This window comes from Epinephelus lanceolatus, chromosome 9 (assembly GCF_041903045.1).
Source record: "Epinephelus lanceolatus isolate andai-2023 chromosome 9, ASM4190304v1, whole genome shotgun sequence".
Classification (NCBI taxonomy): Eukaryota; Metazoa; Chordata; class Actinopteri; order Perciformes; family Serranidae; genus Epinephelus; species Epinephelus lanceolatus.
The window spans coordinates 16,676,075-16,692,108 of NC_135742.1; the positions used below are offsets into that span (position 1 = coordinate 16,676,075).

Sequence of the window (16,034 nt, forward strand, 5' to 3'; positions counted from 1 at the left end):
GAGTGGTGTTAATCTTTTCATCCAATGCTGCTTGAAAGTGAATTAGCTTATTTACCAAAAACTACAAATTGAGGAGTTTTGTGTTGAGTACTACACCAACTGCTCTGTTGTATCACTAGATTCTATCAATAATATATATTATACAAATATATTTCACCATAATGTGGAGACATATCGTATCCCTGCATACACACAATAGGATTTTTCTACATTCTTTATCTTCAATTAACATGACGACTAGAAATGTATGTGACTGTGTGTGCAGCAGTAGTGGTAGCAGCTGCTGTCAGCTAGATGAGTGATGAGCCATGTAAGGGCAGCCTTAACTGTGTTTGTGCGTGTGAGTGTGTGGTAAGAGAGAAGAAGATAAAGACATTTTCCCCTCAGCACCAAACACTTTCAAGGTCCGCTCAGCTCCCATAAACCAACTCTGCTTCTGGATTCTCAGCCTCCTGTGCCTTAAACCTAACCATTCCCTCCATCCTCCACCTCAATCTACCTGTGCAGGACAACACAAATCAAACAGAGGAAGCAGGGTTTTATAGGCTGATTAAAATTTTACAAAGCCCTCCAAAAAAAAAGGACAATAAGTGCTGTTGTATATGCAGACAACAGGTATGGTGCGCATTCAGTGCATGAGATCTGTGAGTCTATTGTACATCTTTGCAGGTTGCACAGGGTGGTAATGGATGGCCGGCGGGTGCCCGCTGACGTGTTATTCTTTTATAAAACATTGCCTCTGCGTACCGGAGCGCAGGGGAGAGCGTGTCATGCTTGTGATGAATGACCAGAGGGTAACATCTTCACTCCTGACCCCTAACACAGGCGTGCATGCTCACACATAGACACAGACGTACATACATAAAATCAAGCATGCACTCATGCACATTCACGTTAGTAAACAGATTTTTTTTTCCACCATGAAGGCACACATAAACATCTGATGTGGTGAATCCACTAAGCAGAGGGTGATCCACATGCAGGGTAGTGACCTCTCTCTGTGTGCCTTCCTTTTGAGTGCGTGGTGAATACAGAAAGGCTCCGTCTTTGTATTCTTTTCAAAGCTCCTGCTCAAATTTGTTTCATCGCTTTATCATTTTTTTTATTTGATCACAAATCCGTCATTAAAAAAAGACTTTTTCTTACTTCCTCTCATTTATCACACAGCCTGACTAACAGGCCTGCAGTCATCAAAGGTATCCTCAGCTATGTCTCCAAACAAAGCATGAAAGAACAACATCAAAAGCAGCTCCTATTAACACTGGCAGAGCTGGAGCCGTACTGGACAATGGAGGAGCTGGAGAGGTGAGTAATAAGCGGTGACCTTCTGCTTTTACATGCACACACTTGAACACAGCACAATCTAACAAGCAGCAAAGAATGCTTAAACATCAGAGGGCTGGAGCTGCAATAACTGAAGAAGTGCAGCAGCAGAAAGAGAAAAGGAAGAGAGAGACAGAGAAAGAGATAGGAAGAGAAGGAGACATGATAGGGAGGAAAGCGAGACAGAGGGCATGAGGAGGGAGACAATGAGACAAGGAGACAGAGACAGAGTGGGTGAAGGTGGCGGAGGAGGCAGCGGAGGTTTGGCGGGGCAGGTGGGGAAGGGGAACAGGCAGCCAGTCTATTATCAGGGGTCTATAGAGAAGCATTTAGGGACAAATAGGACACCACCCCCCTGTCACCCTGAACCATTCAGCCCCTGTCAGCCCAGGCCATTCAGCCAAACCCCAGGGGGAAGTGGCAGAGGGGGGACAGAGGGGAGGAAGCAGGACCAGGGTGGTGGGGGGGGCTGAAGATGGAGTACCCTGGTACCACCCCTCCATGATGCTTCAGATGCTGTATCTTAGCAACGGCACTCTGGGTGTGACCTGTAGTCATATGGCTCCATTCAGTTTCACAACTCTTGACACACACACACACACACACACACACACACACACACACACACACACACACACACACACACACACACGGGCCCCGCAGTGCTCATCAGGAGCCAAAACAGGCTCTCATGTACAACAATTAGCACAGATCATGCCCCCCACCCGACTCGCCCCAACCTGGCCATACCAGCAACCCCACAGGGAGCAAACTTAATTACCATCAACAGACAGAGGGGAGTTCATCTTTACACACTTAAGATGATCCACTTTGCACACAAATACACACACGGCCGAGCCATCCTATACGAAAACTCTCTATTTCAGCACGCTGTCAATCACATGCTAATTAAAGCAGCGTATTGATGGCATTCTTCTCTCCCCGATTTTCATATGGAATTAGCATTTAATGAATTGTGTGCAGATTAATTACAACATAATGATATTTAATTGTTACCAACTAATTGTTGTGGCGCTCTTTGTTTTGCAGTTGCCGGGAACTTTGTTTGGTTTTAGTTCAGAGAGGAACAGTTGGCTGGAGAACACTTCATTGAGCAACATTTACACTTGAAACGTTTCAGTAAAAAGAGCCTTTTAATCACAATCACGATTTTTGTTTCATGAAAATGAGCGAGTAATATTTCGTGTGAGATAAGTGATGTTAAAGATCGAAGGTTGGGAGGCATGTTTTGGGTGAAATGTGTTAATAAACATGCTTTGATTGCTTGGATTCATAGAGACAGTGCTTTATCTCTGCTGTCACCTTTACTGCGAGAGACAGGCACTCACATACAAAGGGTCTTAGTTTGGTAATCCCCCTTTCAGAGGGATAAATGTCTTTATCAGGCTTGTTCGGGCTAATAGATTTATATACCCCATCTATTACTTATCCAGGGATTATCACTGTTGCCTGAAGGTAGTGATGTACAATGTTTACCATGACCTTGGGCCACACACACACACACACACACACACACTTCCAGCACACTCAATTTGCCATGGAATTGGTGAGTGATAATAAACAGGCGTGCAATAATTGTCCCAAAGTCACTTTGTTCTTTTTCAAACTCTGAGGACCCTTACAAGCCAATTCTGAGACCTACTGAATAAGATTGTCTACTGAGTCTTTATGACTACTCATTAAAACACACTTTTATCATTTGTTATAATATAGCACACTCCTCTCCAAATGACATCATTAAACATAATTCAATCTTTACCTCTTCTTCATGTGTGCTGGTTTTCCTGATTTATCCCCACTTTTATTTCATTTTCTCTCTCCGGCTCCACAGCGGCTGCAAACTGCTGCACTGCCCCTATGTGGATGGTGATGGAGCTGCACGTTCGCCGACACATAACTGCACTAAAAAAAGAAAAGAAAAGAAAAGGCAAAGATCACTGAAAACCAAACTGTCCACTCAAACCAAATTGATCTACAATATTACTAGAATACAAACAGACAGCATCAAGTTTGCACAAATGTTGCCAGGCACAAACACTGGGCACATGCACACAGAAACACACACCCACAAACACATTGCTCTCTGTCTGTATATATACACACACGCATAGGGCAATTTAGTAAATGTCATCAGGTCTGCAGAAAGAGAGGGAAATAGGCCTGCCTCCCATCTTTGTATTGGGAACACAGGTGAGATTGATGAGTAGCGTCTGTTTATGATATCGGTTATTCAAGATGAAAGATGAGGGTTTGTAGAGGGGTTCCTCCCATTCACTGTCATTGATTTACACACACAAACACACACACACGCGCGAGAACATACCCACAGTGAGTGTCCTTGCTTTGTCAATAGTCAAGGTTATTTCATATGCAGTGGAATATTTGACTAATATCAAACACAGCAAATAAAAAATACTTTTGGCTGTGACTGCAGAACAAAGACTTCTTAAGGGACGTATTCTCACCGGACAAGCAAGTAAGTACTGAATGAACATCCATCAGCGAAGAAAGAACATAAAACTGTGGTTTAAAAGCAATAAAAGACGGCAGGGAAATTTGTGAAGAGCAGTCAGGGTGGAAAACGAAGCACTCAAGCCAGAACCAATTCTGTTCTGGTGAATTAAAACCTAAACCCCTTTCGCATTAACATCCACAGAGAGACAAGTGCTGTGGTAAGTGAATGTGTTGCCTGTGTTTGTGTCAAAAGCCTGTTTTTCTTCCTCGGCCAATTAGAGGGACTATGGCACAAAGGCAGCTAATTTTGTCAAGCTCCTGTAAATGGAATGATGGATGCTGACGTTTGGGGGGAGGGGGGTGGAGGGCCACTGTGAGTGAATGTACGCCTCGTGGTTACCCAGCAAGGCCTCCTTCATTAAAGCTTCTTCTAGAGACAGACACAGTGAGAGAAAGATGCACAAACATTCCCTATTCAGGATGAATTAAAAACCCACAACACACTACTTTTCACAAGAGAGCATTCATTATGGAGCCCTAATGTAATGGCATAAAGCACAGGAGCAACAGCCTATCAAGTGCAGCAATTTGGCTTTTTTCACTTGTGCTGTTTCGTTGCTATAGGGTAATTTGTAGCACTCAGCAGGGCAGGGTAAAGTGAATCAAGATTAATTTACATGCAGGCGAACACTTAGGCAGAGGCAGAGCGGTAAGCAAACGCACCGTCTCTGCGGCTTAGCGGGAAAGAAGGCAGCAAGGCAGAAGAGGGGGGAAAAGTGTCGGATAATTAAGGAGCATCAAATGTGATTGCTGAAGGCAGTTAAAAGGCCACAACATGCCGACTGTGGTTGCTCTCAGAATGCAGCCTTCGCGTTTTCTAGTGGAGCTGCATTGATGGAAGCATGGATTCTAATGGGAACAACAGCTGTAGAGCCAACCAGCCACTCCAGATTCAGTCTTCATTAATTGTGCTTTAGTGTCTTCTCCTCTAAGCATATTATTCCAATACATTAGTTTGTTTTCATTTAGGGAAAAGAGTGCCGTGCTCAGTACTGCACCAAGCAGGACAGTGCTGAAGCCTCTGGACGAGTCAAGGAAGCTCCGTATGAACCAAAAAGCAAGAGGTTATTCAATTGAAACACTTGATTTAAATAACACATCGTCGTACATCACGGTGACACAAAGACAAAGCAAAGAGTCCCTGAAGATGCGAGGTTGAAGTGACAAGGCTAACTTGGACAAACTGCTGCAAACATTCACACACAAATGCAACTACAAGAGCAGCAAGCAGAGGGGAATGAAAATGCTAAATGAGCTGTTTGAGGTGGACACACGTCTCGGAGAAGCTGAATCCTTGCCCCACTGAACAGACTCAACATATCAGAGAAAGAGATCACTGGGATGGGATAAAAAGAGAATAGCTGGTAGAGTTTCTCCCCTCTATCGCTCAGTGGTAATGGACCCTGGACCAAGCCAGTGGCAGGGGAATCTGATCAAGCATGCTGTCCTGGAGACCCATGCGCGCACTTCACATGCACGCACGCACACACGCAGTCACACACAGAATCATTCTGTCAAATCTGAATAAACACAAACACACATCGGTTGGATTGTGGGGTGCAGCCTGGGGATTCGGGGCGAGCGTCTGGCATATTTGGCCATCTCAGATCTCCTGTCAGGGTCTGAATGCAGGATGACAGCAAGAGAGAGCCCGCAGCGTCTGGAGACCTGTCTCCATCTATGCATCTCTCACATAAACAAATTCTCCCATCGCTGTATTCAGACTAGCCTCTCTGCTCTATTACACACAACACACAGCTGCCACAAGCACTCAGACACCCAATCAACAACCACAGAGAGAGAGAAAGAGAGAGGGAAGAGAAAAGGAAGAGAGAAGGGGAAGAAAGAGAAAAGGCAAAGGGGGGAGAAGGGCAGCAGAGGGAGATGGAGGAGATGGAGGAGAGGAGAAAGCGAGACAGGAGCAGCGTCGAGGGAGATGCTGAGATGAGAATGTTGAGAGGAGGGCCAGCGCTCCGAAACTGTGCTCAGCGTTCTGTCTGGCCGAGCAGGAACCTCCTAAAAGCAGGACGACGACCAGCGTGGATGAAAGAGAAATGGGCTCTAGTGGGATGAGGAATAGACAGGGGCAGGAGCGGGGGGCTAAGGGTTGCAAACACACTGAACGCATGAAATATTAGGACCACCTGCTCTTTCCATGAAATAGGCTGAGCAGGAGAATGCAACGGCTGAGGCTGGATATTAGGAGAGTGATCCTGGTGTTTTGTGTACTCTGCGGGATCGGGCATAGCAGCTCAGTCGCCAGCACCCAGAAATGTCTGTTTCATGTGCATGTTTACATGTTTGTTTATTTCCTCCTGAGTACTTTGTTCTTATTTTTCACAATTTAGTTCATCATCAGCTGCAGGGTGCTGCATGTTGTACAGACTTTAAAGGACTACGAGGAAAATGTGCAACTCCTTGGTCGAAATGACATAACCCACATGATTTAAATATAATATCTGATAGCTAATACTGAAGTTTTTATAGGGTTTTCATAGCTTGAAGTACATTACATTAAAATAAGGTTGTAACTTCTGATTGTTTTCATTTTTGATTCATTTCTCAGTTATTTTCTTAACTAATTGTTTGTTCAGGAAATGTCAAAAAATAGTAACATCTTCAAATAGCTGTTTTCTCCAACCAACAGTTCAAAATCTAAATTTATCTATACGGTGATTTAAAACAAGCATGCAACACCTTGTATTCTTAGACTCTCAGAAAAGGAAGCTCAGAAGAGCAAGACAGAAAGGATCCCTCTGTCAAACATGCAAGAGGTGTCTTAGAGTCAATATAAGAAGTGGCAGTAGAAAGAAACAGAATAAGAATATTGAGTAAAAAGATTGTTGTGAGGTCATTTTCTGTTCATCAACTGAAGCACTACATCAAAAAGGAATTCAATTAAAGTTTACATCGTAAAGAAAAATGCAATGGGCTCCTCTTTAGTAATCATCCAGAATCACCACAGAGATCGACTTAAAGAGTGGAGTTACTCAAAAAATAAAGTCATTTAGCATTTTCAAGCTTCCGGTTCTTTAAAGGGGACCTGTTGTGCTCATTTTCAGGTTCATACTTGTACTTTGGGTTTCTCCTAGAACATGTTTACATGCTTTAATGTTAAAAAAAAACAACTATTTTCCTCATACTGTCCGTGCTCGAACACCTGTATTCCCGCTCTGTCTGAAATGCTCCGTTTGTCTCTTTCAGCCCCCCGCCTCCAGAAAAAGCCTGGTCTGCTCTGATTGGTCAGCGTGTCAGGGTCTTCTGTATCCTGGTGTCCCTGCACCATCACTGCAGCCAGGGAATGACTGCAGCACAGTATAGCGGCACCCTCTAGCTTAAAGCAACACTTACCTTTCTGAAAAATGTATGCTTTTCTTTGTTTAGGTTAAAATGCTATTAATAAGCTGATGGCACACTAAAATGTAAGTGAATTCCACCAGAAATAAAAACTCATAATTGTACCATTCTCATATGGTTCTAAGAAAACTCCGATCAATCATAGCTATGAATGGCCGAGCGTCCTGTCTGTCTTCCCCACGTGGAGGCCACTGACTGACGTAACCGCTCGCGTAACAACTTGGGTCAACATCGGCTCTGCTTTCGAGCGATGGTGAAGACTGATGCAGCTTCATCCTGAGCTAAAAAGGGACGAGATGGTCGCAGAGTTTCTGCTGGACAGGTATTTTTAGTTTGCCTCTAATGTAACACAGATTGTAGGCCTAACGTTATATATGACAACACAGCATCCAGTTGCTAATGGCTAACGTTAGCCTACTGTAGCGTAGCCTCTGAAACATTAATGTTATCTTCCTTGTGTGTTTCCACTTACGTTAACGCTACTATCTAACTTTAGCATTATAACCTTATTCTAAAACTCAGTCATCGCTGACTCCGGTTGAGTTTTAAAACTCTGGGGTTGCGTTTGACTGTCTTGGTTGTAACGTTACACTCGCTCTCCTCTTCCGTGATTCTAACGTTACCTTGCCAACGCTTACATCTATCATAGGGGGACGTAATGGAGGAGGGGGGAAGTAAGCCTTTGGAGGGAGGTGGGAGTTGTGGATGTTTGATGAAATTTTTTCTAAGTGCTGTGTGAAATGCAAGAAAGAGTAGCTTTAAATAACTACCAATAAAAGCTTCAGAACAAAAATTCTTCAAATCCAGACATGTTCCAGCAGGAATATGATCTGACATTAGGGAGAAATTAACAACCTCAGCTACCAAGATTACATATTTCCCTGACGTTAGCATGTGGCATGCTAACGTCACTAACAAACACTTTCAGTAGCAGGCCTTGAGCAGATGACCATATAAGAAAACTATGAGCTGATGTCATCTTGTCTCCTAAGTTGAAAAAAGTGGCTGCAAACAGAATATTCACAACGGTCTGAAGCCTGAGGTTTTTGCTCGCAGGGATTCATTTTACACACGTTTACCTCATTATTTGAAACTTTGGCACATTTATCATGAACATCTGACATTCTCACATCTTATAGGACATAAAATAAGGAAAAGCATAAAAGGTCCCCTATAAACCATCACCAGAAGCTATAAGAGGTGACAGAAAACGTCAGCTAACATTTATTTATTCATTTTTCATAACTGCTTTTCCTGTTGGGTTTGAGGGCTGGAGCCTATCCCAGCTGACATTGGGCAATAGGTGGGGTACACCCTGGACAGGTCACCAGACTATCACAGGGCTGACACATAGAGACAGACAACCATTCATGCTCACGTTCACACTAATGGCCAATACCGTAGCCTAGTCTTCGGATTGTGGGAGGAAGCTTGAGTACCTGCAGAAGATCCACGCCGACAAGGGGAGAACATGCCAACTCCACACAGAAGGGCTCCTCCGCCCCAGGTTCAAACCAGGAAACCTCTTGCTGTTAGGCAACAATGCTAACTACTTCACCACAGTGTGACTTCAGCTAACAACAGCTAATTAATACCAGGTGTGTCTGTTACTTCCTGTCATCTGGTTACTCTACTCTTATGTTTTAAATACCAGTGGATCTCCTGATGTGTAGGCATTGACCTAATTGTCCAACATCCAACTCCACGGCAGATTTCCTTTTCTAATTGCCCAAAGCTATGAAGTTTGCATCAGTATGTGTTCAACCTTTGGTCGATTAGCAACTTGTTCAAGGCGTCATCATGCCCTCTGGGATACACATTTGCCTCTAGTGAGACTGAATCAGACTACAAGAAGTGTGTGAGAATTTGTAATGACTGTAAGCCCCTTCTGAGTCCAGATTTGTGTCAGGCAGAGGAGCACCTGAGAAATTAGCTCAGTGGCAAAAGTTAAAATGGGCAGCACAGTAAATGTGATAGGTGGACTGAAACACACCCAGAGACTGTGCTGTTCAGCCAGATTGATCTCCCACATTACAAAACATCCCTCCTCCTTCCTCTGCATCCTTACTTTCTCTGCTCCCACCTCTTCTGATCAGATTATCGATCCCCAGACCAGTCGATCGGTTGCTACTCTGTGATCTGGGCCGGGCCAATTACTTCAGTGAGTAATAGTGATTAGTTTGTGTCTAGATCAATCCACACTGATACAGGCAGAGAGGCTGCTAATGGGGCCAGGGGAACCACTGACAGCCACATCAGCAGCACATTTGTGAAACAACAGTGTCGTAGAAGGATCCTGCGCTTACTATCTTGAATGTAATTGTTTTATCATGCCATCAAACCTCCACAGAGTACATATCTGTGGAGGTTTGCAGGTCAATTCAAGACCTGCAGAGGCTGTCTAGGTTTGCAAAAAGTTTAAATGTCGCACTCCACAAAGAAACAGACAGATACCGCGCTGCAGCCACACACACACACACACAGACACACACAGACACACAAACCCACCACATATAGTTAGTGCTTAAATCTCAGCCTGTGGCATTGGTGTGACATTGTACAGGTCATTAAAGGAAAACTAGTACTAATGTCGAAGGCAAATCTATTTATGTTGATAGTATTCATGGGCAATCTTTCCATAACATTGATCAACACAGTTTGTCTAATAGGAAAATAATAAACAATTACTCCTGCAGACGAGAAGGGTAATTGATTTTCTTCTGTAAATTACTACCACCATCAGCCCTGCGTACACAGAAAGGTGATCATCTGCATAAAATCAATGGGATATGATCCTATCTGTATGATAATCATGGACTGTAACCAAGGAGCCTTCATTAGCCTCAGAGAGAGAAGGGAGCGTGGAGGGTAAAACAAAGAGACAGACAGAGCGAGCGGTAAGACTTTAAACAGATGGCTGCATAAATCTTGCCTGTGTCATTGCTGCTGGAGAGATCTTCGACATTTTTGTGCATCAGACATTAGAGTACAATGTGAGCTCTAGAATCAATGCAGCATAGATTGTATATGACATTTACGAAACTGTTAAATGCTTTGGACCAAAGCAGATCACCATAATGCTCTCATGTGTTGAGCCTCCCTTGAAACCTGCAGTCACACTCCGGCCAAACAATATGATGCTGTATGAATTACGTGAGAACTGTACGGACTCGTGAAGTAGTAGAGATGAAGGCAGCATTAAATCTCCCTGATTAATTTCTGATGGGTGCTCACGCCACCCCTGGTGTTCCCAGCCAGACACTGACTTATGGTGATTAGTAAGCCCACCACCAGACAGCTGTATGTATGACTGTGTGCAGGCCTCCAAATCAATATGGCCACCAATATTAATATCACCACATACGTCAACAGAACAGTATCTGCCTGCAACAAGGACAAAGAATGAATGGAATTGCAACCAGTTCTCATTCCCAGGTCTCCAAATACAGACACTTCGTCACGCCCCTCGACATCTCATGGAGACGCACAGGGTACACTGTAGTGTATCTAAGCAGCTGAAACACACTGGAGCATGTGGTTAATGTTGTGAAATGGTCATGGTTCGATTTAGGCAACAAAACTACTTGGTTAGGTTTGGAAGGAAAGAAAACATGTTCCAGGTTAAAATAAGTATTTTTGTGTGACATTGCGACCATTAGTAAATTGACTATTTCACATTAAAACAACATTTATTTTGGGCCATCAATATCACATGCTGAGGGACATGACAAAGCGGTTTTATTCGCCTCCCTGGGGATGAGAACTGGCTGGGACATGGCTTACTAACACTATCAGTTACTTAATTTACAAGACCATAACAAAAATATGTAACCATTCTCTCACTCTTCCATAGTCACACCAGATAAACATTCATTCATTTCAGTCATTTTCCGTAACCGCTTATCCTGTTGGGGGTCACAGGGAGCTGGAGCCTATCCCAGCTAACATTGGGTGAAAGGCGGGGTACACCCTGGACAGGTCGCCAGACTATCACAGGGCTGACACATAGAGACAGACAACCATTCACGCTCACATTCACACCTACGGCCAATTTAGAGTCACCAGTTAACCTGCATGTCTTTGGACTGTGGGAGGAAGCCGGTGTACCCAGGCAAAACCCACACTGACACAGGGAGAACATGCAAACTCTGCACAGAGGGGCTCCCCCAGCCAGGGTTCAAACCAGGAACCCTCTTGCTGTGAGATGACAATGCTAGGCACTTCACCATCGTGCCACCCATACTAGATAATCAGCATTGGTCACTTGTTAAAGCACTTAAAATCACTCATGTTTGTTTTCCTGACGAGCATGTGAATACTCTGAGAAGTAAAGTGAATTCGGTGGTTTAAGCATCCTGGAGTGAAGTTGCATTTTGCGTACAATTAATAAGGTAGATTCCAGCATTTTCAGGCTCAGTTTGTTTAAATTTGACAAGTTTTAAGCCAACAAAATACTTAATCAACGTGTCTGACACTGACACCAGAGACTAACCATGAGCACAATCCTTCCTCAACCTGAACCAAGTAATTCCGTAGCCTTGACCAACCATATTTTAATCTTACAGATATAAAAACACTGATATGACCATTTTTGTGGCAGTCATATGGGTCGTTTTGGACGGCAATAACAAACAACAACTTTGACATTTAGGTATGAGGACATAGTCTGGCTTCGACACTTAGCTACTGCAGGGCCCGCCCACCATGGGGGAAAATTAGCTTTTGGGCCACTACCGACACCATGCTTATCCTGCTTTCTCTGATCAAATACCTGTTAAGTGCACATCCCAGTCTTAACATAACATTATATTTCACCTAAAGACACAGTAAACAACTACTTATCTGTATGTCCATTAAGATTTGATGATACAATTTTATTTCTCTATTTATTTATTTATTTATTTATTTATTTATTTATTTATTTAGTCATTTTAATTTAAACTTATGCTCCACATGCAGCCCTGATCCCCAGAAATTAGGTTTATATTCAGCTAATTTGAAACAGCAAATATGTTTTTGATGGAAATGTCATGCCGAGTGACTTAATGAGTAGGAGAGAAAAAGAGGAAAGAAATATACTTTTTCTAGGATATTTACTGAACCATACCAATTTTTTTACCAGTATTATTTTTTTTCTTAAAGCATTTTAGTTATTTCATTTACTTTACGCCCCTTTATTATTTATTGCAATAATCCTACGTATGTATGTAGGAATGTATGCATGTATCCTTATATTACTGTCATATCTATTTTATTATTATTCTGTTTATTTGTTTTGCTTGTTTTTGTTACTTGAGATGGGATGGTGGGGTGGGACGGACATACAATAGCTACTGACGCTGTCTTTTCCTTTTGTTTCTATAAGAAGTAAACCAGCTGCTGTAAGAGGGTATAATTTTGACAAATAAAGAGGATTAAAAAAAAAACCCAAAACTTAATGAATAAAGGGTGTTTATCAAAATAGCTTGCAAGTCACAAAAATGTTGATACTGAATGTATCATCAGAATGTTCTGACAACGTGTTTCATTTGTTTTTTGCCAATAGGCAGTCTTGCTATATACTATCCAGTCGTAGGACTACAACATTATTTTATTGTTTTTCTTTTTTTATTAAAATTTAACTGAAATCATGAATTTTCCTTACCATTATCAAAGTGCTTTTGTTGCCTAAACATAATCAGAGACAGGAGTCTGAACATGTACCCTGGATTCAGGTGTCAAAGTCCTGCACTTCGTATGTCCGCCATCCACTTCAACCACCACCCTGTAATTCCAGCACAGTAGAAAAGTGTAGAAAAGTAACATTGTCCATGAACATAATCCAGACAGTTATTACGTTATCACCACAACATAATCACAAAAACAATTTAGTATTATGCAAACATAATTTCTAGGAGACATGGTTGCCATGTGAAGATTATGTTGCCAACAAAATCAAGTACTTAAAATCTGACTTGGACTCTGGGTTCTGGACTTTCTTTGGCTCCTAAAAGCCTCAGCATTTCAGTTTATACAATGCTTCAGATGTGTACTGCAATTTACAAAGCTACTAAAACCCAAATAACACAGTGAACCTCGGCATCTGGGGCAGTTGCTGGCTTCGCCTGGTTGGTAATCCAGCCTTGAGCTACTAAAACAGTTTACAAACAATCCACAAGGTCTCCACCAACTCTGTAGCTTGTTTAAGGCGACCGAGGCGGGTGATGGGTTTGACAGCGGAGCACAACCTACAGCACGACAGATAGCTTTTAGTGTGATTACTTTACTGCACCTCCATATCTCTACGAATCAGTCTTTCCTGTCTATTCAGAAGCCAAACACAGACATACTGTATAATGAATCTATTTTAGGCACCGACGGCACTCAAACTCTTTTCATCCTGTGTTTACTGAGGAAAATGTGGTACCCAATATTGTAAGACCCTAAAACCAAATAGAGGCCTTTTCAATAATAAAGGCTTTGGGCTTTTAAAGCTGAGAGAATGAGTAGCTGGAGACAAACAGCAAGGAGAGGCTTTCAGTATATTAGCTTCTCAAATCAAATCACTGTGAAGGGAAGACAGAACCAGCATTTAACATAGTAAGGAGGCCTGGACATGGACGAATAAAGTGAATGCTCTGTTTGAATCTGTCCTCCCTTCATAGACTTTAATGGCCTATGGTAAAGTGAAGTGCGTTAACACTTGATAACTACATTAGCCCCGGACTATTTTTTAAAGCACAGCGAGGGCTTAGTCCATTTACCATTTCCATTTGCATTATGCTGTAAATTGCGCAGAATGAAATCAAAACCTCTGGCACACTCAGCCCATACCCTGTTATCAAATTATATTGATTTATTAAAACTAGTTAATTTGAGACACTAAGTGCAAATAAAGGCACGGACTAATATGTAGTGGCCACTGTGCATAGCCAACACACCGCCTCACACTGCAGCCAAGTTTGCAGGTTTGGATATAGTAAATATACAGCTGAATTATAGTTGTTGAAGAAGTAGCTTTGTCCAGATTGATGTCCTGCTTTCGTCATGACCGGCTGAAAGGCTGGGATCACTCAATACTAATCAACAGGCTGGACACGAGCTGGTCTTTATCACTTTGTCCCCTTTATATGACTCCCAACCTTGGCTGCGCGACCAGTTGCCTGATTTCTCATTTTGTTGCACTGCGACTGACAGTGAGCGGCTCTGATTGAGGGGATCCATTAGGGATCAGCCTGAGGAAAGCCTGTTTGATGGATGAGACCAGCAGTCACCTTCAGAGCTTGCTAACAACACCTGTATCCTCTCTGTCACACATACACACACACGCGAACACACACTTCTGCTGACATATAACAATTCACACAGTGTATTGTGTAGAGAGTGAGAGACAGAGAGATTTTAAAAGATGAAAATCTATACTGTCTTATCAGCGGTGACTGCTCAGGTCCACCTGTAGCCAAAACTCAAAAGTGACGAAACTACACTTGTTAAATAAGAGAGCTACTTTGAAACAAAACATTCAAAGCCTGAGTCCCAGTTTACCTGATGGATGAAAATTCTTATTTAATCATTTAAGTTTTACACAAGTCCTGCAACATAAATACTATTTAAGAGAGATTTAAGCTCAAGGAAAAGTTTTCTGTTTCTATATTTCATCATAAACAAAACCATTCAGACCATCTGTTATGAAAAATGTTTGGCAGACAAAATTTCTCACAGACATGGCTGAAAAAACTGACACTAGACACCGAGACAAAGATAGCTGTGACAAAAATTTTAGCAAGGCCATCTGAAGTACTGGGAGGGAATACACTTTAATCAACATATCCAATGTAGATTAAACACGTCCTGTAAATGGCCATCTCCTAAAGATGCTGTACCTCCAACAAATAAATTTTACAACTCCAAAGTACTATATTAATAAGCTAGAAAAGTGCACTCAGTAGCGTGCAGATCACCGCCAGGCAACCGCAGGTTACTGCCACTCTACACACGGCACAGCTGGATCCAGTGGATATGTCCCTCCCACCTTCCTTACAGTCAAGACGGCGGCAAATATAACCACAGTTTTTCCATCTCATATCTTGCCAAACTTTCATGGATAATAAAATATCGGGTATGGAATTAATATGCAGATGCCCACTCAAAGCACTTTAACACTACAAGTCACATTCACCCCTTCACACACACATTCACACTGCTGGCCGAGGCTACCATACAAGGTGCCACCTGCTACTCAGTAACCATTCATTGGCACTCACACATCGATGGAAGAACCATCAGGAGCAATTTGGGGTTCAGTATCTTGCCCAAGGATCAAACTGCTGATCTTTTGATTAGTGGACGACCCACTCTGCCTCTGAGCCACAGCCGCCCCAATGAGACCAAACTTTGATATCAGTTTTTCAGCCACGAAAAAGGCCAAAATGTGGCCTGCAGCAGATAGTAAGGCTTCTTATTTTTAGCTGAGCTGATTACCGCAAATGTCTTTTGCTCTTTGCTTTTGCTACGTGATTTTGACGAGGACTTGTGACTCCTACCTGCAGGATAAGAGGTCAGCAGTCAATGACAGTATGAAACAGGTTTTTCAACAACTGTAAATAACTGCAACCTGGAGAGGACTTTGATGTCAGTCAGAAATGCACACACAAAATATTAGGCTTATGGTCTAGTAGTTCGCGAAATTAGCTGCGGATTGACGAATACACACTCATACTTGCATAAAAGCACACACAACAAAATGCATGATTAATAATCAATTAATCAAACAACACGCAGTTACAGATTAAACTCAAAAATATTAAAGTCCTGTTACATTACATCAATAATTCTCAAAA

General features: G+C 42.5%; 1 protein-coding gene across 1 annotated transcript in view; it reads right to left on the reverse strand.

Moving 5' to 3' along the window:
- The window catches only part of LOC117252443 (corticotropin-releasing factor-binding protein-like), a 94,001-nt gene that overhangs the window by 60,681 nt on the left and 17,286 nt on the right, over positions 1-16,034 (reverse strand). Inside the window, exon 2 of the mRNA XM_033619333.2 lies at positions 3,104-3,246. The gene's annotated coding sequence lies outside the window, so the exon portion shown is untranslated. The remainder of the gene's footprint in view (positions 1-3,103; positions 3,247-16,034) is intronic.